The sequence below is a fragment of the Camelus ferus genome, chromosome 7, assembly GCF_009834535.1.
Source record: "Camelus ferus isolate YT-003-E chromosome 7, BCGSAC_Cfer_1.0, whole genome shotgun sequence".
NCBI classification, from domain to species: domain Eukaryota; kingdom Metazoa; phylum Chordata; class Mammalia; order Artiodactyla; family Camelidae; genus Camelus; species Camelus ferus.
Window position 1 is genome coordinate 83,309,320 of NC_045702.1, and position 22,253 is coordinate 83,331,572.

The window sequence follows — 22,253 nt, forward strand, 5'->3', positions numbered from 1 at the left end:
ACTTCAATATCCACCTGCCAGAAATGGACAGACCCAGCAGGCAGAAATCCAGGAAGGACACAGTTGAACTGAAAAGCACCATCAATCAACTCGATGTAACTGACATCTATAGACGACTTCACCCAGAGACAGCAGAATACACATTTTCCTCAAGCTCACATGAACGTTCACCAAGATAGGGCACTTCTGGGCCATAAAACACATCTTGACAAATTTATAAGAAGAGACATCATACAAAGTGTGCTCTCAGATCACAACGGAATTCAACTGGAGGTGAAAAATGAAGAGATAGCTGGAAAACCCCAAAATACACAGAGATTAAACAACATACTTCCAATTAACACATGAGTCAAAGAAGAAATCTCAAGAGAAATGTTTAAATATTTTAACTAAATGAAAATGAAAATAAATCTTATCAAAATTTGTGGAATGCAATAAAAACAGTGCTTAGAAAAAAATGTATTCCACAGAATGCACATATCAGAAAAGAAGATTTAAAATCAGTAACTTAAGCTTCCATCTTAGGCAACTTAAAAAGAAGAGCAAATGAAATTCAAAGTAAGCAGAAGAAAAGACGTAACAAAAGTTCGAGCAGAAATAAATGAAATTGAAAACAGGAAATCAACAGAGACAATGAAACCAAAAGTTGGTTCTTTGAACAGATCAATAAAGTTGATAAACCTTTAGCCAGGCTAAGAAAAAAAAGAGAGGACACAGATACCAGAGATGAAAGGAGAGAATGGGAAGGGTATAGCTTTAGTGGGAGAGCACATGCTTAGCATGTACAAGGTCCTGGGTTCAACTCCCAGTACTTCCATCAGAAAAAAAAAAGAGAGAGAGAGAGAGAGAGTCCATCACTACTGATCTCCTGGAAATTAAACGGATAATAAAGAAATACTGTGAACAACTCTACATCCACAAATTTGACAATCTAGATGAAATGGACCAATTCCTTGAAAGATACACTCTGCCAAAACTCATACAAGAAGAAATAGACAAGAAAGACAGATGCTGTATGTTATCACTTGTGGAATGTGAAAAATAAAACCAATGAATGAATGTAACAAAACAGAAGCCCACTCACAGCTACAGAGAACAAACCAGTGGTTACCAGTGGGGATAGGGAGGGGGAAGGGGCTATGTATGGGCAGGGGACTAAGAGGTACAAACTATACATATAAAATAGATAAGGTACAAGAATATATTGTACAGCACAGGGAATACAGCCAATATTTTATAACAATTTTAAATGGAGTATAATTTATAAAAATTTTAATCACTATACTCTACACCTGAAACTAATATAATATTGTAAATCAACTATACCTCAATTTTAAAAAGTAAAAAAAAAAGAAGAAATAAACAATCTGAATAGACATGTCTATTAAAGAAGTTGAATCAATAATAACATTACAAGAAAAGAAAACTACAGATCAATATTTCTCATGAACACAGATGCAAAAATCCTTAACAAAATGCTAGCTAATTAAATGCAACAATGTATAAATAGAGTTATACATCATGACCAAGTAGGATTTACCTCAGGTACGCAAGGTTCCACATTTGAAAATCAATTAATGTAATCCATCGCACCGACTGACTTAAAAAGAAAATCACATGATCGTATCAATAGACGTAGAAAAAGCATTTGACAAAATCCAACACCCATTCATAATAAAACTCTCAGCAAACGAGGAACAGAGGGGAACTTTCTCAAATTGATAAAGAGCATTGTCTTAGCTCCGGCTGTCATAACGAAATATCACAGAGTGGGTGGCTTAAACAACAGACATTTATTTATTTTCCACAGTTTGCAGGTTGAAAGTCTAAGATGAAGGTCCAGCAGGGTTTGGTTTCTTATGTGAGCTCTCTTCTCTTGACTTGTATGTGGCCACCATCTTGCTGTGTGTTAACGTGGCCTTGCCTCAATGGGTGCCCGTGCAGAGAGAGCAAGTCATGTCTCTGGTGTCTCTTCCTATAAGGACACTAATCCTATCAGATCAGGGACCCACCCTTATGACATCTTTAACCTTAATTACCTCCTAAAGGGTCTATCTCCAAATACAGTTACATTAGGGGTTAGAGTTCCAACTTATGAACAATTTACTCCACAGCAAGCACTTACAAAAAACCTGTAACTAACATCATACTTTTGGTGAGAAAGTGGATGCTTTTCTTCTAAGATCAGAAACAAGGCAAAAATGTCGCCTCACACCAGTCTTTTCCAACACTATACTGAAGTTTTAGGTAATGCAATACGACAAGAAAAAAGAAATAAAAAGGTATTCAGATTGGGAAGGAACATATAAAACTGTCTTACTTTACAGATGATATGATTATGTACGTAGAAAGTCCCAAAGAATCAACAACAACAACAACAACAACAACAACAACAACAAACCACTGGAACTAGTAAGTTTGCAGGATGCAAGATTAATACACAAGAGTCAATTGCTTCCCTATATATCAGCAATGAGCACATGGAATTTGAAATTAAAAACACAGCATCATTTACATTAGTACCAAAAAATGAAATACTTAGGTATAATTCTAACAAAATGTGTACAAGATCTACACGAGAAAAACTACAAAACTGATTAATGAAATCAAAGAAGAACTAAACAGATGGAGAGAGATCCCATGTTCAAGGATAGAAAGACTCACTACTGTCAAGATATCTATTCTTCCCAACTTTATCTATAGATTCAATGTAATCCTAGTCAAAATCCCAGCAAGTTATTTTGTGTGGGCTATCAACAAACTGATTCTAAAGTTTACAGGGAGAGGCAGAAGACCCAGAATAGCCAATACAATGTTGGATGAGATGAACAAAGTTGGACGATTATCCAACTTCAATACTATTAAGCTATGGTAATCAAGACAGGGTGGTTTGGAGAAAGAATAGGCAATAGATCAGTGGAACAGAACAGATAGCCCAGGAATAGGCCCATGTGAATACAGTCAACTGATTTTTGACAAAAGAAGTAAAGGCAATTCAATGGAGAAGATGGTCTTTTCAACAAATGGCGCCTGCTATGGACTGAATGTTTGTGTCCCTCCCAAAGTTCATATGCTGAAATCCTGACCCCCAAAGTGATGGTATTAAGAGGTGAGGCCTTTGGGAGACGATTAGGTTGGGAGATCCCTGAGAAGCCTCCCCTCCCCAATCCCCCGCACCGTGTGAGGACACAGGGAGACGATGGCAGGTTAGGACGCGAGCACTCACCAGACACTGAATCCACCAGAGCCATGACCTTGCACTTCCAGCCTCTAGAGCTGTGAGAAATAAACATTTGTTGTCTATAAGCCACCTAGTTTATGGAATTTTGATTGTAGCAGCCTGGATTGAAGTACTGGACATTCAGATGCAAAAAAAAAAAAAAAAAAAAAAAGAATCTAGACACAGAGCTTACATCTTTCACAAAAATTAACTCAGAATGGATCATAGACCTAAATGTAAAATGCAAAACTGTAAAACCATAGAAAGTATGACAGGAGAAAGTTTAGGTGACCTTGGGTTTGGCAATGACTTTCTCAAATACAACACCAAAAGCACGACCCATGAACGAAATAACTGATGAGCTGGGCCTCACTGGAATAAAAATGTCTGCTCTGTGAAAGACGAGTTCAGCAAATGACAAGACAAGCCACAAATGGGAGACAATATTTGCAAAACGCCTATCTGATGAAGGAGTTGTATCCAAAATATATGAGAGACTCTTCAGATGCAACAATAAGAAAACAAACAACCTGATTAAAAACAGGTCAAAGGCCTTAACTGGTATTTCACCAAAGAAGATGTACAGGTGGAAAATAAGCACATGAAAAGGTGCTCAACATCATATGACATCAGGAAAATGCAAACTCAACAACAACGAGGCACCGCTACACATCTATTAGAATGGCCAAAACCTGGAACATTGACATCATCAAATGCTGGTGAGGTTGTGGAGCAACAGGAACTCTCTCGCTCATTGATGGTGGGAATGAAAAATGATGCAGCCACTTTGGAAGACAGTTTGGCAGCTTCTGACAAAACTAAACACACTCTTAGGATATGATCCAGCAATCATGCTCCTTGGTATTTACCCAAAGGAGGTGAAAACTTATGTCCATATAGAAGCTTGCACACAGATGTTGACAGTAGCTTTATTCATAACTGCCAAAACTTGGAAGCTGCCAAGGTGTCCTTCAGTATAATGAATAGATAAATAAACTGTGGTCCATCCAGACAATGGAATATTATCCCACACTGCAAAGAAACGAGCCATGAAGCCACGAAAAGACATGAAGGAATCTTAAATGCGTATTACTACTGAGTGAAAAGACAATCTGAAAAGGCTACATGCTGTATGATTCCAACTCTATGGCATTCTGGGAAAGGCAAAATTATAGACACAGTGACAAGGGATTGTTCGGGGCTCTAGGGGATGCAGAGGAGCACAGAGGATCTGAAATACTGTAATGATGGACATGCGACATTATACCTTTGTCAGTCCTATAGGGCTGCACAGCACAGAGTGAACCCTATGGAAACTCTGAACTTCAGCTAATATTTGGAAGCAATCACTATTGGCCATCAATTGTAACAAGTGTATCACACCCGAATACACACTGTTAATAGTAAAGGGAGTCGTAAGGTGAAACTTTCCATCTCGCTTTCTCTACTGTCTATGCGACATTTCTGTAAACACACAACTTCCCTAAAAAATACAATCCATTCAGTTTTTCTGTTTTAAGTATAAAGGGAAAAAGGGGAGTGCAGAGGGTATAGCTCAAGTGGTGGAGTGCATCCTTAGCATGCAGGGGGTCCGGGGTTCAATCCCCAGTACCTCCACTATAAATAAATAAGTAAATAAACCTAATTACCTCCCCCCACCAAAACACAACTCTTAAAAATAAAAATAAAAATAAATAAATAAAGAGAAAAGGTATCTTTGTGACACTGGGTTGGGGGTGGGAGATTTTTTTAACCACACACAAAAAAAGCATACGCCATAAGGAAGATGCGGCTCTATCAGATGTACACTGAGGTTTTGAAACTCCAGCAGGACCCCCGCAATGTGAGGGTCCCCACAACGTGAGGAGGTCTCCTGGGGGGTGTCACAGACTCTCCCAGATCCGACAGCACCTGGGCTTACCAACAAGTGACTGGCGCTCTACAGTTTCCAAAGAGTCTCCCCCCTGGGCTCTCAGGACCCCCGTGGAAGATGGGGCTGGGTGGGGGCACCAGCTGCCTTGCTGAGCTCACGGCACTGTGGGTGGCAGAGAGGCAGGACTCAAACACAGGTGCCCACCCTTTCTGCACACTTACCTACCAGGTGCCCTTTTTAGGCTCAAAAAGGATGGAGGATGGGGGAGGACGGAATATTCTGGTGGTTGGAGGGGAGCAAGACAGGCCGAGTCCGGGAGCCGGAGCCCAGCCCAGGCAGAGCGGGGCAGGGAGGTGCCCAGGTGCCTGGCTCCCTCGGGGTCTGGCTCACAGGCCAGTTCACACCGGATATTGAGAACCAAATTAAGAGGGAAATTTACAAGCTGGCTGATGTCATGCTGGCAGCTTGACATTGGCAGTGATGAGTGTACCTACACCCCAGGGACGGGCAAGCACAATCGATCAGGGTCCCCCCGGCCCAAACTGCTGGCGTTTACCAGGCATTACTAGAGAGGGGACTACAACAGAGAATGGTGTGGCCCCCTCTGTACACCCCAAATGGCCACCAGTCCCCTCTCGCTCTGTGGATGGGGCAGAGGGTGGGGGTAGTGGTGGGGAGATGAGATCCTGACCTGGCCAGAGTCCTCATTGGGGCAGACAGTCCAGGCTGTCCCTGGGGACAAGAGAAAGGGCCCCTGGGTGAGAGCTGGCCTCTGTCGAGGGCTCCCCTCAAACCCAGCCTGTCGTGTGCAGCCTCCATGGGGCACGCCATGCCTGGGCTTCTAGTGGGGCCGGGCTCATGACTGTGGGCTGCTTGCCCAATCCCTCCTCCCCCATTCTGTCCTGGTGCCTGTCTCTCTGGTTCTCCCCCTTTCTCTCCAGTCCTCTCATTTCCAGGAACCGTCAGCAGCAACCACACTGGGCCCTCCCTGCCCCACCCTCCCCAGAAGCAATGAAGATGAGAGGTGGGTTCGCATTAAGCAAAGACCAAAATAAGGACAGAGGAGGGGTAGGAGGGCAGGAAAGCCCCAGCACCAGCCTGGACCCCTCGGTGCTCCAGGCCCCCTCCTCCCACCAGGCCAGGGCGCGGCCTGCAGGTCAGACCCAGCCTTGCGACTGACGGTGGCCTCTGCAGAAGCTGGACAGGAGCCTAACGGGAGCACTGTGGCCCCACCTGGCCTACGGGGGGATCTGCTGGGGGGGATAACGGGGAAAGGAGCAGGAAGAGGGGTGAGCAGGGCCTCCTGCAGCCGGACAGCCCAGCCCGGACTGGAGGAGGTGGCTCTGCATCCCTGAAATTCCTCCCCTGCCTACACGGAGAGGCCTCGGGCCATCCAGGCCCACCCACAACCAGGGCCTCTGTTCACCAGCCTCAGGAGAGCTGAGCCCCGACTGGCCGAGGCGGCCTCATCAGCCCGCGGGCCTCCTGGGAGACCCGTCCTCCCGTTTGAAGCCCGAGGTGAACTCAGGGACAAGGGAGCACTAGCTCTGGTTTAATTTCTATTCTTCGTGTTTTCACAGATTGAAAGAACTTCCAGGGTGGAGGGTACAGCTCAGTGGTAGACTGCCTGCTTGGCATGCACGAAGTCCTGGGTTCAATCCCCAGTATCTCCCTTGAAAAATAAACACAGAAATAAAATAAATCAACTTAATTACCTACCGCACTAAAGAAAAAGAACTTTTTTTTAAGTTTCATTTCCTTTTCTCTGAACTGCCTGCTGACATCCTTCATCTATACTTCAGCTAGAACTTTGGCTCTTTTCTTACTGACCTGTAGAAGCTCTTTATATGCGAAGGCAAACCCCCTTCACCGTGTGCAGCCCCGTGGCCTGCCTGCCAGGAGCAGGAGGCTTGTCACAGGCTCCATAGAGAGACAGTAAGGCATGTTTTTGTCGTCCCCCAGAACAAACGTGGGTGCTTCCAGGGCAGCGCCCATGTCTGCTCCTGTTTGCCCCAGAATCTCGATGGCACAGGACTCTGGCTTGTTAAAGGAAACTGGCAGTGAGCTGGGAGCCAGGGGCAGCAGCAGGGATGTGGGGATGGACAGGGAGGCCTGGCCGGGCCTAGAGGAGCGGGCCCCCACTGCCCTGTGTGCAGGCGGCACCCCACCTGGTATCCTCTTCCCGGAGCTCCCACCCCTCCTCTCCTTACTCCCGGCCCCTTGCCCCACCTGGGGTGCCCACCAAGCAGAAGTCAACCCCACCGCCCCCGGAGTTATCAGAGACCAATGACCACAGAGGTTCCCAGAAACACTACTGATTTTTTCATCTGTTTTCCACCAGGCAGAGCCAGCTCAGAGAGAGGACCCTGACACCCGCCTTCGCTCCAGCCATCAGGGGTGCTCTGGACCGAGCCCGGGTGTCACATCATGGGCCTCCCTTTGACTGACACTTGGTGAGAACGGCAAACTATTTCACTGACAAATAGTTGTAAATATTTTTATGTGATCACAAACATGACTACATCATGGGAAGGAAGTAAAATTCACCTCGGTTATGAAGATGACACAACTGTGTGCCGGTGGGGGTGCCACCTCGCCAGGGTCTTGGCGGTGCTCATCTGGGGGGCTCCGGGAGCTGCCCGCCACCTCACCCCAGAGATGCAGAGATCTGATGCCTCTCCACAGGAGTTCTGGGACAGCGGGTGGAGAAGTTGTGCATGTGAACCCCCAGGGGAAAGGCTCACCCCTTCAGAATTCTGGTCCCAAAAGAAAACAGCAGTGGGGTGTGTCAGAGGGAATCCCCAAGGTCAGAGGCCAAGGATGCATGCCTCCCCCAGCCCACGCCGGGGAATCTGTCCATGGTCAGCTGCCTCCACCGACAGCCAGGCCAGGTGGGCTCAGGAAGGTACAGCAGAGGCCCTGAGGGAGCAGGTGCAGGAGGTTCCGACAAGGAGCAGCTCACAGCTGCTCAGCTGGGGCCGGGTGCTGGGGTCCGGGTCAGCCCACCCGCCCACCTCGGGCTGAGGCTGCCTGTCCTGACCTGGGGACACTGACAGCACTTCCAGGCCACGGTGCTCTCAAGATGACCCCCTAGAACCTGAGCCCAGGGCTCCCAGGCTCCAGGCCCACCCCAGCTGTGCCCCCACCTGCCACCTTCAGCTCAGGGCCCTCCCTGGATGGCTGCAAAGGCCGGCTCCGCATCTCCGCATCTGGGATGAGCCCAGCGCGGCTGCAAAGCAGTCTATGCGGCTGCCGGACGGACTGAGGGCTGATTCGGAAGCCACAGGACAGGTGGATCCACACACAGCCGCAGCCACGGGCCCCGCAAAGAGCCGGCCGGGTCTTCCTTCCCAGCCCGGGTCTGTGAGCCATCACCCTGCAGTGCCACCTTCAAAGGCAGCTCTTCAAAGCCACGTCCGCCCTACTCGTCACAGTGCCAGGCAGTCGCCGACAGGGACAGAACTGAGTCAGCTCCCCCTCCGGCGGGCCTGAAACGCCTGCCGAGACTGCAGCTCATGGAAGACAAGCAGGAGTAAGACATCGGAGGAGGGAGGGAGGAGGGACAGAGACGGGAAGGTTCTGGCAGCCCTGGCGGGAGGCAGGGTGTCTGAGCCAGCGTGGGAGCAACACCGCCCGCCAGACACAAGTGCTCCAAACACAGACCACAACTCACCACCGCACAATGGCCCAGACCAGCAGGATCCAGAACTTAGGATGGGCTTCATGGCCATTCAATTCCTCTTCCCTGCAAGGTGTATATCAATGAAAGCGCCAGGGGTTTGTTTTTGTTTTGTGTTTCAGGTCAATCAGACCTCATTCCTCTTAAGTTCTATTCTCGGGGATGCAAATACCCATGTGATCAGTCCGTGGATACCTGAGCCTCTGACAGGTGAGTTTCGTGGCAAGTCTCGGAGGAAAGAAGCAGGGTTTCCACAGAGTCAATTCACGGAGACCCAAGGGACCCCAGAAAGTCATCTGACCCAACCCCCCTGGTTTAAAGAGAGGGAAACTGAAAACAGACAGGTTCCCTGGTGGCCCAAGGCCTCCCAGCCCAGTGTTAAGAAGTCGTGCCCAGTGCAGAGAGACCATGTATTGTTACCTTTAAAAATGTCCTTTGCACACCCATGCTCACTATTGGCCCTATTCACAACAGCCAAAGTGCCCACCGACAGGGGAACGTATAAACAAATGTGGTCTATCCACACTGTGAATTATTATTCAGCCTTAAAAAAAAATGGGGGGGGGGAATTCTGACACATGATCCAACGTGGATAAAACTCAAGGACATTATGCTAAGTAAAATAAGCCAGACGCAAAGGGACAAATGTGTGTGTTTTCCACTTACATGAGGTATTCTGAGTAACCAAATTCAGAGACAGAAGGTAGGATGGAGGCAGCCGGGGGCTGGGGGGAGGGGATGGACAGTTAGTATTTAATGGGGACAGAGTTTCAGTTCTGCAAGATGAAAATATTCTGGAGATCACTGGTGGTGATGGTTGCACAACAAAGTGAATGCACTTAATGCCACTGAATTTCACACTTAAAAATGGTTAAGATGGTATATTTCATTTTATATATATAAATATAAATATATATATCACAATTATAAAAAGAAAAGCTCTGCAACCGTATCTCTGAGAAACCAAGAAAAAAATGAAAGAAAGTTGTATTAGTCATGCTGCCTTTAAATCGGGTTTTTAAGAAGAGCTCTTTTAGAACCATGTGACATTTCAAACTTTAACTTCTGCTGACAAAGAAGAAAGATTTAGAGAAAAAAAAAAATGCTTAACAATCCCGGACAGAAAACCATGAACTGAAAGGAATGAGCTGCTGTGACAGGCTCGGTGCAGCCAGGCCCAGGCAGGGTGGCTGCTCTACTGGGCAGACCTGGAGAGCCACTCGCAGGGGACACCTGCCCCACCCAGCCCGCAGCCCCCCTCCTCAGCTTGGGCACAAAAAAGTGCCAACCGCACTGCCACAGGTGTCCTGGAGGGGCCCCTCTTTCGGTCTGAGCTGTGATCTCCTTAATGGTCACCCCTGGCCCCTCCTCCCAGCCCCAGGCCCCTCAGGTCCCAGCCCTACGGCCCCAGAGACAGACACTGCTTGGGAAGCTGACGCACCTTGGCCGTGGGACCCAGATCGGATGCTCGCCCTGCACTGGGAAGGGCAGCCCTGTGGCGGGCTCCCTGCACTGCATGACTGACCCTCACAGCAATGCTCCTCTTTCACAGAGGAGGAGACTGGGACTCTAAGAGGTGACCCTCTGTCCAACGGTGCTGGTCCACCCTCCCCATCAGGGCACAGCCGCGATCGTCCCTTCCTGCAGGGAAGGACCCATCTCACCACCCCCATCGCACAGAGCCCAGGAGCCCCAGGCTGACTTGGGCACAGTAGAGCCTGGAGCCCCTGCAGTGGCTTCAATGTGGACTGCATCCCAGTGGGGACCGAGGCGCAAGACCCTACAAACCCCTAGAGGTAACGGCACAGAAGTCTCCATTGAGGTCAAGCCCCAGCCAACCACCCAGTACCCACACTGACCATCCCTCGGGGCTGGGAGATGTAGGAGGCGGGAAAGCAAAGGGGACTGGAACTCAGAGCCACAGCTTGATCCAGGGGGACGAACTGTCTGACTGCATTTCAGCAGAGGCGCCAGACCAGACTTTAAGAAGCTGCCGGCCTGTGGACCGGGCCTTCCTTCCAAGGGGGCCACTAAGGATGGGAAGACAGGAGAAGGCAGGTCCCCAAGACGGCATCAGGAGAGACGCCTAAGTACCCTTTAAGTGAGGGAATAAAGGAGGGGAGAAGAGAAACAGGGGACAAAGCCAGCCCTCCAGCCTCTGCTCCACAGGGTCCAGCCAGCAAAGCGACAGAACCTGTCGGTCACCACACCAGAAAGAGGCTGGGTGCCAATGAAGGAGGAAGGAAAAGAAAAGTCTAAACTTGAAATGGAAAAGAGAGTTGAACACTCCCCCAAGACAGGCCAACCTAGGCAGTCTGTCACTCAGGCACTCAATCAAGATGAGCATTGGTTCACAGATCAAAAAATAAAAATGTATGGACAGGAACGCGCCCAGTCCCAGGCCGGCAGAAGAACTGTGGAAAGCATCACCTTTCAGGCATCACGGTCTGCACCCAAGAAGTCTCACTGCTGTTCCGAGGCCCCACCCAGACTTGAGGAGTTTCAGACCCTCGAGGAAGGAAAGATGAGGGGACCCCAGGGCCCACTCCATGCTGGAATGATGGAGACACCGGAGCCCTAGCTTCGGCGCCCAGGCCTCGGCCCAGGAGTCTTGGATGGGACAGTCCCAAGGGCCACTCAGGGCAGAAGCAAGTGGAGGTCTGGGATGTAGGGCAACACCAGGGGCACAGCTTGGAAGCCAAGGCACCTACAGGGTCCCTAGAAGTGGAACCCTGAACTTGAGGTGTTATGGTGGTGTCCTCCCCAACACCAGTCTTCACCAGGGGCTGCAGGGCCCTCACCCTATGTGGCACCTGGGCTACTGGACTCCAAACCAGGCCCTGCTCCTAGGGACCCATGGGCTCCGAGATCTTCCTCTGCCGGTGAGGTCCAAGGTGGCAGTGGGAAGGAGGACATAAAGAAGGGCGATGACCCAGCCACCACAGTGAGGAGGTATGCAGAGCAGGCCCAGGAAGGAGGCGGCCAGATGTCCCGGAATAACAGAGCCCGGGGTTTGGGGTTGGAACTCTCCCACCAGCCCCACTCCAGCCCCTCCCGTCACTGCCAATCATGCTGACAGGTGTCCTCCTCCTCCTCTGCCCACACCCGTCACCACACCCACTGGGACCCACCCTCCCTGCTCCCGAGGAGCCTCACCCTCCTCCCAGCACCCATCCTGGCACAATCTCACCTCCCTCAATCAGAGCCAGGAGATGGGTGCAAGGATGGTACCTTCCGGAGCTGTGCGCAGGCACACGATCTGGGCCGGGGGTGCAGCCTTTTGCTACCCATCATTATACTGTGCCCACTCTGAGACCGCTCTGGACTCAAAGCCAGTCCTGGCCCCGATAAACAAAACACCAAGATCTGGGGGAGTAAGATGCGGGCTGGAGCCATGGGGAGAAAAGTCTGCAGGTCTGCCCTCCAGGCCTCTCATCCCCTGCTGTCTGTCCCAAGCCAGCCTCCACCCACCAGCTTCCAGGAGGCTCTCAGCTGCTTCTGGACTCCATGACAGGAGCCTCAGTGTGGGATGGAGTGAAAGTTGGAGCGAAGGGACATGGGAGACCATTCACTGTGGCTTGGCCATGGTGCTTTGGACCCTGCCCTGAGGCACATGAGTCAATTCATAATGCACTCCATTTCTTTTCATGCCTGAATAATATTCCATTGTGTGGATATAACGAATTTTCTTTATCCATTCATCAGTTGACGGGCATTTGGGTTGTTCCTACTTTTTGGCTATTGTGATAACACTGCTATGAACAAGTTTTTGTGCAGTCATATGTTTTCATATCTCTTGGGTCCAAATCTAGGAATGGGACATTTTGAGGAACTGTCAAACGGCTTTCCAGGATAGCTGCATCATTTTACAACCCCACCAGCAATAGACGAGGGTTCCAACTCCACATCCTCACCAACACTTGGCATGGTCTGTCTTTTTGATTCTAGCCATTCTCGCAGGAGTGAGGTGGTATCTCATTGTGGTTTTGATTTCATTTCCCAAATGATATTGAGCATCTTTTTGTGTGCTTGTTGTCCACTGGTGCATCTTCTTTGGAGAAATATCTATTCAGGTCCTTTGCCCATTTTTTAATTGGGTCATTTGTCTTCCTATCGTTAGGTAATAAGTTCTTAAAATATTCAATTATATTAGATCCTTATCAGCTAAATGATTTGCAAATATTTTCTCCCATTCTATGGGTTGTCTTTTCATATTCCTGTTTGTGTCCTTCAAAGCCCAAAAGTTCTTTAATGTGGATTAAGTCCAATTTATGCATTTGTCTTTTGTTACTTGTGATTTGTGGTGTCATACCTAAGAAACCATTGCTAAAGCCACGGCCACAAAGATTGATTCCCACATTTTCTTCTAAGAATTTTATAGTTTTAGCTCCCACAATTAGGTCTATGACCCATCTCTAGATAATTTTTGTATTTAGTGTTAGGTAGAATTCTAACTTCATTCTTTTGCACATGGATCTTCAACTGTCCATTGGTTGAATGGACCATTACTCTTTCTCCATTGTCTTGTCAGTTTTGTCAAAAAATCAACTGACCAGAGATGCCCGGGTTTATTCTAGACTCTCATTTCCCTTCCACGGATTTATGTGTTTATCCTTTGGCCTCATTACACCCACACTTAATGCCACACAGTACCCACTCTGTCTAGGCTGCTGTAGGTGGACAGTTAATTTTGCAATCAGGAAGTGTGAGTCCTCCAACTTTGTGCTTTTTCAAGATTGTGCTGGCTCTTCCGGGTCCCTTACGTTTCCATGTGAATTTCATTCTTAATTACTCTTTTTTTTTTTTTAAGACAGCTGGAATTCTGACAGGTATTGCATTGCCTCTTGGGAGATCAGTTTGGAGTGTATTGTCAAAATCAAATCTTCCAGGCCATGAACATGAAACGTCTTTCCATTTATTTAGATCTTCTTTCATTTCTTTCAACAGTAGTTCGTAGTTTTCAACATTCAAGCCTTCTGCTACTTTTTATTAATTTATTACTACATATCGTATTCTTTTAATATATTTTTATTGAAGTCTAGTCAGTTTACAATGTTGTGTCAATTTCTGGTGTACAGCACAATGCTTCAGTCACATAGGAACATACATATATTCGTTTTCATATTATCTCTCACCATAAGTTACTACAAGATATTGAACATAGTTCCCTGTGCTCTACAGTATGAACTTGTTGTTTATCTATTTTTTATATATATATATATTAGCATCTGCAAATCTCTTGTATTCTTTTAGACACTACTGTGAATGAAATTTTTTTCCTAATTTTATTTTGGGGCTGAACATTGCTAGTATAATGAAATATAACAGACTTTTGTCCCTTGATCTTGTATTTCACCACTTTGCTAAATGCATTTTTAAGTTCTGATAGCTTTTCAGGGGATTTCTTATGCTACTGTATACACAAGATCATGTTATCTGTAAAGAGAGGTGGTTTTATCGATTCCTCTCCTAACTCGGTGCCTTTTATTTCTCTTTCTTGCTTAAGTGTCCTAGCTGGAACCTCCAGCACCATGTTGAAGAGAAGTCGAGAGAGCTGACATCCTTGCCTTGTTCCTGGTCTGAGGGAGGAAGCAGTCAGTCCTCCTCCATGAAATATATTAGCGGTGGGGTTTCCATAGAAGCCCTTTATCAAGCTGAGGAAGTTCCCTTCTATTCCTAGTTCGTTGAGTGTTTCTAGCAGGAAACAGTATTAGATTTTGTCAAATGCTTTGCATCTACTGAGATGATCATATAGTTTCTTTGTTCATCTATTAATATGGCATCTCACATCGATTGAATTTTGTATTTGAACCAACTTTTTATTCCTGGGATAAATCTTACTTGCTGGTGATATATAATCCTTTTTATATGTTGCTACATTTGTTTTGCTAGAATTTTGTTGAGGACATTGCATCTATATTCATAAGGGATCTTGGTCTGTAGCCTTCTTTCTTGTGACCTCTTTGCCTGGTTTTGGTATCAGAGTAGTTACCGGCTTTATAGAGTGAGCTGGGAAGAGCTCCCTCCTCTTCTATTTTTTGGAGAAGTCTGTGAAGGACTGGTGTTAATTCTTCACATGTTTGATGGAATTAAACAGTGAAGTTACCTGGGCTTGGGCTTTTGCTTGTGGGACATTTACAGGTTTTAAATTTATTAATCTATTCAGCTGTTATAGGTCTATTCAAGTTCTCTATTTCTTCTTAGGTCAATTTCAGTCATTTGTGTCTTTCTAAGAATTTGTCTATTTCATCTAGGTTACCTTTATCTTGGCACACAGTTGTTTGTAGAATTCCCTAATCAGTCTTTTATTTCTGTAAGATCAGCTATAATTTCCCCTCTTTCATTCCTGATTTTAGCCACTTGAGGCTTCTCTTCTTTTCCTTGGCCTCACCACCCTTTTTTTTTCTTTTAGGTGGGGAGGTAATTCAGTTTATTTATTTATTTTTAACGGAGGTGCTGGTGATTGAACCCAGGACTTTGTGCACGCTAAGCATATGCTCTACTGCTAAGCTACACTCTTTCCCCTTGGCCTGACCACCCTTTTTATAATTGCAGTCTGCCTCCTAACTGGCACTCCTGAGTTTCCTTAATTATTCCCAGAGAAGAAATATTCAATCACCTTCTAATGTGTTTCATCTTTCTGTTGATCACCTGCCTCCCCCACTGGTAGAAGCCCCGAGAGGGCAGGCACCCTTGACTTTGTTCACTATTTCCTAGAAAATGCCTGGCAAATGGTAAGTGTGCAGGCAGACATGCTGAATGAGTGAAGGCACCCTCAGAAGAGCAAAAGAAACCAGGAAAGTTGCACAGAAATATGATAATAGGCATGACCTCGAAGCTCCAGACATGCACTGTCCAACACAGCGACCGCTGCCTGCGTGGAGCCCTAACAGCCTAACATGTGGCTGGTCCACAGGGAGATGTGACAGCAGTGTAAAATATACCGCAGATTTCAGAAACGTAACATTTTTTTAAACTATAAAATCGCTTAACAATAATTTTTATATTGATTACATGTTGAGATTGATTTTGGAGATACTGAGTTAAATACATACGAAAGTTCTTTTCATCTGTTTCTTTTTACTTCATTTCAGGGTGAGAAAAATTGTAATTACACACGTGGCTCACATTTGTGGCTCGAGTTTTGTTTCTTCAGGACAGCCCTGCTCCCGGCGACTCGGATAGGGTCAGGGGTTAACACTGTTGAATGTATTGAAAAAGGCAGGCAAATTCCAAGCTCAAGCTAAGGTGAGGTTTACAGAGCCAAGGGAGGGCGCGGGTGCGTGGGCCTGGCCTTGGACACAGAGGCCCCCGGAGGGTCAGTTACCATGCTGCCCACAGGACACCGCTGAGGTGCCATCACCCAACTGTTGTCTGATTTGGCTGATCTGGGGTGGGGTCCCCCACGGGCAGCCAGAGGCCAGGAGCCACAGCCCGGGTCACCTGCGTCAGCAGGAGCAGCTCCTAAGTAGACCAGCACTCTACCCAGAAAGCCCCTAACTGACAGCTTGGGTCAAACCAATGACTTTGAAAGTCAGGCTGCACCGCAACTTGGGTACCAGAACAGAAGCCACGTGAAGAACTTTATTAAGAGATGGGCAGAATGCTGCCAACCCCTTGGCATCACTCTCCGCGCAAGCGCATAAGTCACGCCAGCCCTGCGGCTGCATCTCACCAGGTCACGGGACAGGCGGCCACTCAGGCTGGGCATCTGAGGACATCCCCCCAGATCACCAGCACCCGATGCCTCCACCCACCTGCAAGGCTCCCCTCTATTACAGGGTGACAGGAAGTCACTCTGTTAAGCACCTACTGTGCACCAGGCCTGGTTCTAAGCCCTGGAATTCAGCGTGGACTGTGACAGAGAGGCGGGGGCTGCCCCTCAGCTCCTCCCTGGAAATGGGCACCAACTGGGATGCGCTCGGCGCCACGGAGGGCGTGACATCAGAAGACAAGACACCCCTCCTCTTTCATGGTAACGGCCACAGCATCTCCCTTCCCCAGGCCTCCCTGGCTGCTCAGAAAGCGGGGAAAGGTGGTCGTTCTCAAATTAGGCCTGCAGAACAGTGTGGCTTATGCTTCCTCCAAAAGATGTTCTTAAATCTTTGCCCAACTAGTGCCAATCTGTTCTAAAATTCAACAAAAGCTTGTATCTGCCTTAACAAAGATGCATAAGTTTAGTTATTTTAGGATCATTCTGTCAATGCAAAAAAGAACCATGCCCACCAGGAGCTGCAGCCACCGAGCAAGCTAGTGACCCTCTTACCCCAAAGACAAAGGCCACCCGAAAGTTAGGCACCCAAGTAACTGCCAAAAAGGATCGCTGCCAATAAGGATATTTTCATTTTAAATAGATTCAGATCTTTATATGAATAAAATATACATTTCTATGTAACACGACAATATGGTAATTTTTGGAAAGCCAAGTTGATACATAATGCATTTTTTACGTTTTTACACTAACAAAGTGACTTGCAGCTGCGAACGACGCTTTTAAAAATAATCAAACCAGATTCCATTGTGGGTGGGGAAGAGAGGGAATTAAAAATTTTGAAAATACATTTGAAATCTCCAGAAAGGCCACCATCTCTTGCCTCGGACCAGGTGGCCTCAGCGAGTAGTGGGAGGGACGACACGTTTCCAAGGAGCAGACGCTATTCACGTCACCTCCACTTGGTCTTTCCTATTAAAGCGCTTGTTAAATTCCAGGCGGCTCAATATGGACTCTCTAAGGAAACCATCTCTGCTAGGATTTCGTTTTAGGCAGAAGAAAGAAAATCTGACATTGCATCTCTCTCCCCTAGATTCTTGAAGGACTCCTCAAATTTGAAAAAAAAAAAAATGAGAGGAATACCTTCTTGGGTTCTTTTTGAACAAGAATCCTGTGTCCCACCCCGGGGGGCCCCGCCAAGAACAAAAGGCCCTCCTTCATCCACTAAAATCGCGCCCTCCTGATAACTCTCGGGCCCCTGATTTCAAACACAAGATCCATTCTCCCTCTGTCATGCCTGTCGGAGAACGGGTCCCCATTTTGGGTTTTAAAACTATGACCACAACAGACATACACATCTCTCTGCTTCTAAGAGGACTGGCAGGCACTTAGCTGTAAGAAAAGATTCTCTGACACGGAGGGATAGTCATAAAAGGGTTGGAGGCAAATAAATTGCAGAATTACATCTCTGTTTTTAAAATCTTATATATGTGTGCATGTATACGTGTGTATACATACACGTGTATACATGCACACATATACATCCTTATACAGATGTTAAAGTAGACAGCCCAGGTTCCCCTGGGGAATGAGGAGACTTGACTGAAAAGGAGTCACACATACCGCACATACTTACGTATTGATTCTTCTTTATAAGACATTATCTTTATTGTTTCAGTAATAAAATAAAATTTCAAGCCTTGCTCGTCCCAAAACAGGGGAGCAGAGCGTTGGCTGTCACAGAGGGACGATGAAAGGAAATGAGGTTTCTACAAAAAGGAACCGTAGGGCAGTGCCTTGTGCTGGAAATGCACAAAGATGGCTTGGTGAGCAGCCCACCAAGGACAGGCGAGGCCCTGAGGAGCCGAGGGTCAGAGTGGACCACAAGCGTGCCATGAGTCAGTCAATGGAATAACAGCATTTTAAAAGTACAGGCTACAGTAGGGTCATGAGCTTCGGAAAGAAGCAGAAGGTGGATGCCAGAGTCAACTGCCTGGATTCAGACTCTGGCCCTGTGTGGCCTTGGCCCTGGGTGGAGCTTCTCTGTGCCTCAGGCACCTCTTCGCTAAATGGGGAGTGATCACGGTATCTATTTCACAGATCCAGCACCTTAATGTAATAAGCACCACTTAACTGCTAGCGACTGTAACCAGGAGAGAAAGAGTGCAGGTAGCAAGCGCGAGATATATTCTTAGCTCGCAGCAAAGTAGGTTATGGTATAAAAATACCGTTCAATAGTAACTAAACTAGCCTCACCTTCGTGTGCATCTTGAAGGAGCCTCAATGTGTGCGACTTCTTCTAAATACCCTACATTAGGGATCCAGACTCCAGCTCTGGGAGCCAGCCCAGCAGGCAGAGGCCGCCCGGTTCCCTGGCCCCTTCCTCACGCGTGCAGATGTGCGCACCGCGCCTGGCGCTGGAGGAGGGCCCGACACCCCGTCTTTGTGTGGGGGCTGCCCAGCATGTCAGATGGCGCTGCTTGGCAGGGGAAGGCACAAGTAGGGAGAAGTTGGGACGGGGATGAGGCAGGGAGGAGGCAGGGGGTTCCTCGCTGAGCAGCCAGGGGAAGGAGCTGTGTGGCCATGGGAGGAGGACGGAACAGCACTGACAAAGGCCCTGAGGCAGGAAGTGCCCGATGTGCCGAGGCGAGGGCGGGAGAAAGCAAATACGGTGACTCCCTCTCCTCCACCGAGTCCTCTCTTCCCTGGCAACCAGGCTTCGGAGCTCGGGAGGCTCACCATCGATTTGCTCTGAATTTCCTGAGTTTACCTAGTAACTACCTAGCAAGCTCTTGCTAACTGTGACTCTGCGGAGAAAGCATGGAAGGCTGATGGCCATCCTCCCAGCGAGGGGCCCGTCCCCAGGACAGGACCTGCTCTCCACCGACTGGGGCATGCTGGATGGAGGCAAGGACACCCCAAGGTCAGCTCTGGGCCTAGCTGAGGTTCAGGGAAACTGGGAGGGACAGGGGTGCCCTGGACTGGACATCCGGGCCTTCCTGTCTGCCAGGGCAAGTTGCCCCCCACCCCCGACTCCTTGAGTTGTGGTTCTGTGTCTATAAAATGGAGGGCGAGGGGGGACTCCTGGGCAACTTGAGTCAAATAAAATCAAATGTCCAAAGTCATGTGCACTTCAGAGGTTGTTACAATGCGGGGGGTGGGGGTTACCATCCCCCAAGGGGAGGGGTCCATGAAACCCTGGATTATATCCAGAGCCATGTGGAAGCTTTCTCCCTGGATCACCCATATTTTAAAGGGAACAACCCCTCCAAGGAAAAGATCTTGCAAAATACAAGACCTTCCTACCCACCAAACAGCCGGACATGCAAGGCCCGCCAGCGCTGAGGGCCAGCGAGCCTGGGGAGGAGGCCGGTGGGAGCGGGCACCGGGGAGACGTGGAGGACCCCAGGACCGCCAGCTAGCACCGCCACCGCCAGGGACAAACCCTAAGGAAACCCTCACACTTGCAGGCCAGGAAGTGTGATTGGAAAGGCGAAACCCTGGGTACCTCCAAGAGTACCACGAGGAGGGCCCGGGATGTACTATATCTACGGTCACCACGCACAAGCGGCAGCGAGAGGTCAGCACTCATCGCCAGGCACAGATGCCGAGAAGGCTGAGCTGAGTGCAAAAACAAGTCTCCAGATTTTCATGGAAAGTTAAAAGCAAACATACCAAAGGATCCTTTATGTTAGTTGTGCATACTTCTATCTGTGTGTAAATGAACCACAGAGATCTGCGAGGATAAAATTCCAAATGCACGACAGTCCCTGGAGGAGAATGGTCCCTTAACATTTATTTGTGATGCTTTATTTCTTATAATTTTTTAAAAAGGAACTTAAAGCCCAAATGATAAAAAAGAGTAACAATTTCCAATTCCAGGAAGACGAGATACAAGTGTTTATTTTAGTACTCCTAGAAGTTTTCTCCATTAAAAAAAAAAAAAATCTATCCAAGATAGAAAAAATCTGAAACCACTTTGCTGACTGGTCCATGTTGGGCCGAGGGCTTTGCTGTCCTGCTCTGTATCTGTCCGGGACTCAAGGCTGGTGTCCAGGAGCCCTGTCCTGGCTGGGCAAGGAAGGGCAGAGCCCCAGAAAACATTCTCTGCGCCCTGGGGCCCAGTGCCTGGGCCCCCAGGGGATGATCCCAAGCAGAGGCAGCAATGAGGAGGGTGGGACGAGAGAGAGAAAGGGACGGGGCAGGGAGGGGAGAGGCCAGTGGCCATGTCACGCGAGCAGCTGTGGGCCGGTGGCCCGGCCCTTCCCGGGCAGGGAGCTCAGTGTCACCTGACTGGTGCCAGGGGCTGCAGCTTTAAATAAACTTGGACACAACCACCTGGGCCGGGAAGCAACACCAACTGTGCCTCAGGCAGGCCAGGCTGTCAACAACCACCAACATGGCCACTGCAGACCCCAGCCCTGGGGGAGGCAGTGGCCAGAGTGCCTGGCCCTCGCTCCTGACCCAGGCCCCACTGCTGTTCACCCTGCACTGGCCTGGCCTCCTCTACACCCCGGATACCCCAGCAGGGCTGTGACAGACCCCTGAGCATCCCTCACTGGGCCTGGCGTTGAGGGGCTCCATCAAGAGGAGCTGGGCCAAGCCGAAGTCCTCTGGAGGGCCAGCGCACATGCTGGGGTACATCGCCTCCTCATCTGGGCCTCTGGGCCCCCTTGACAGCTAGGCTTCCTCATCCACTCACGCTTGAGGCCCCCAGCTCCCTTCCCATGGCTGCTCACATTCTTGCTGACAGGAAAGGAGCCTGGCCTCCACTGCGGGGTTAGCCACCCCATTCAGCCTTCCCGAGGGCACCCCAGAGACCTCCACTCCCCAGAGCTGGTGTGGATGGCAGCAGCCAGGAAAACCAGTGGCTGCTGCTGGAACCAGAGGCCTGGGGTGGGGATGACCACCCTACAGGGCCGCTGGCCCAGGGAGGCTCACAGAAACCACTTCTCTGCTCTGCTCTCCAGGTCCCCCCGCCTTGGGGCCAGGCACCCAACTAGCCCTCACCTGAGGGAAGGGAGTTTCTGGGTCCCCAGGGCCCAGCCGTGACCCCACCCACCCCCATTCCTCAGCTCCCCAGGCCTGACTGGCGTCCTCCCCCAAGTGCAGGGAGAATTGGGGAATTCACACACCCCCACACTCCTCCCAGCTCGCACCCACAGTTATCAATGATCAGCATCCTTCGCCAACACATGGTATCACCACAGACGTCTTTTAATAAAGGGAGAAAAAAGGATTTGCCGCTGGATGTGTAAGGGGAAACCTTGCCAGCGCCCCACGCGGGAGGCATGGAGAAGGATGGAGAAGGATGGGGCTCTGGCCACGCCACACTAGAGCCTTGAGGATTCAGGAGTTCTGGAGCCAGACCGAGGGATGCCAGGTGCAGGCACCCTCATGCACAGACCGGAGACCCCAGAACAGAGAAGCGCTCCTGACCGGCTTTAGCCTAGATCCCTACGGCAGAGCCAGGTCTGGGGCCCCACACCATTCCGGTTGGTGAGCAGAGCCCGGAGCCACCTGTTCCCCCAGTGAGGCCCTACCTGAAACAAACCTTCAAAGTCCTTCCCCATTACGTCCCCCAAAACGTCTCCAAAATCCAGCCCCCACCTACCTCGACCACCCTCTAAACAGAAGCCCATCAGGCTCCCACCTCAGCTCCTCATCTCCACCCCAGTGACCTGATCCAAGCTCCCTAACCTCGGCCCCCAGCTCTTCAGACTCCTCTTTCCAGAAAGATCTGGGAGAAAATCCTCCAGAACCCAGATTC

The 22,253-nt window shown here is 48.9% G+C and overlaps 1 protein-coding gene across 15 annotated transcripts in view; it reads right to left on the reverse strand.

Annotated features, from left to right (window-relative positions):
• CAMK2B (calcium/calmodulin dependent protein kinase II beta) overlaps positions 1–22,253 on the reverse strand; it is an 89,507-nt gene that overhangs the window by 66,393 nt on the left and 861 nt on the right. The window lies entirely within an intron of this gene.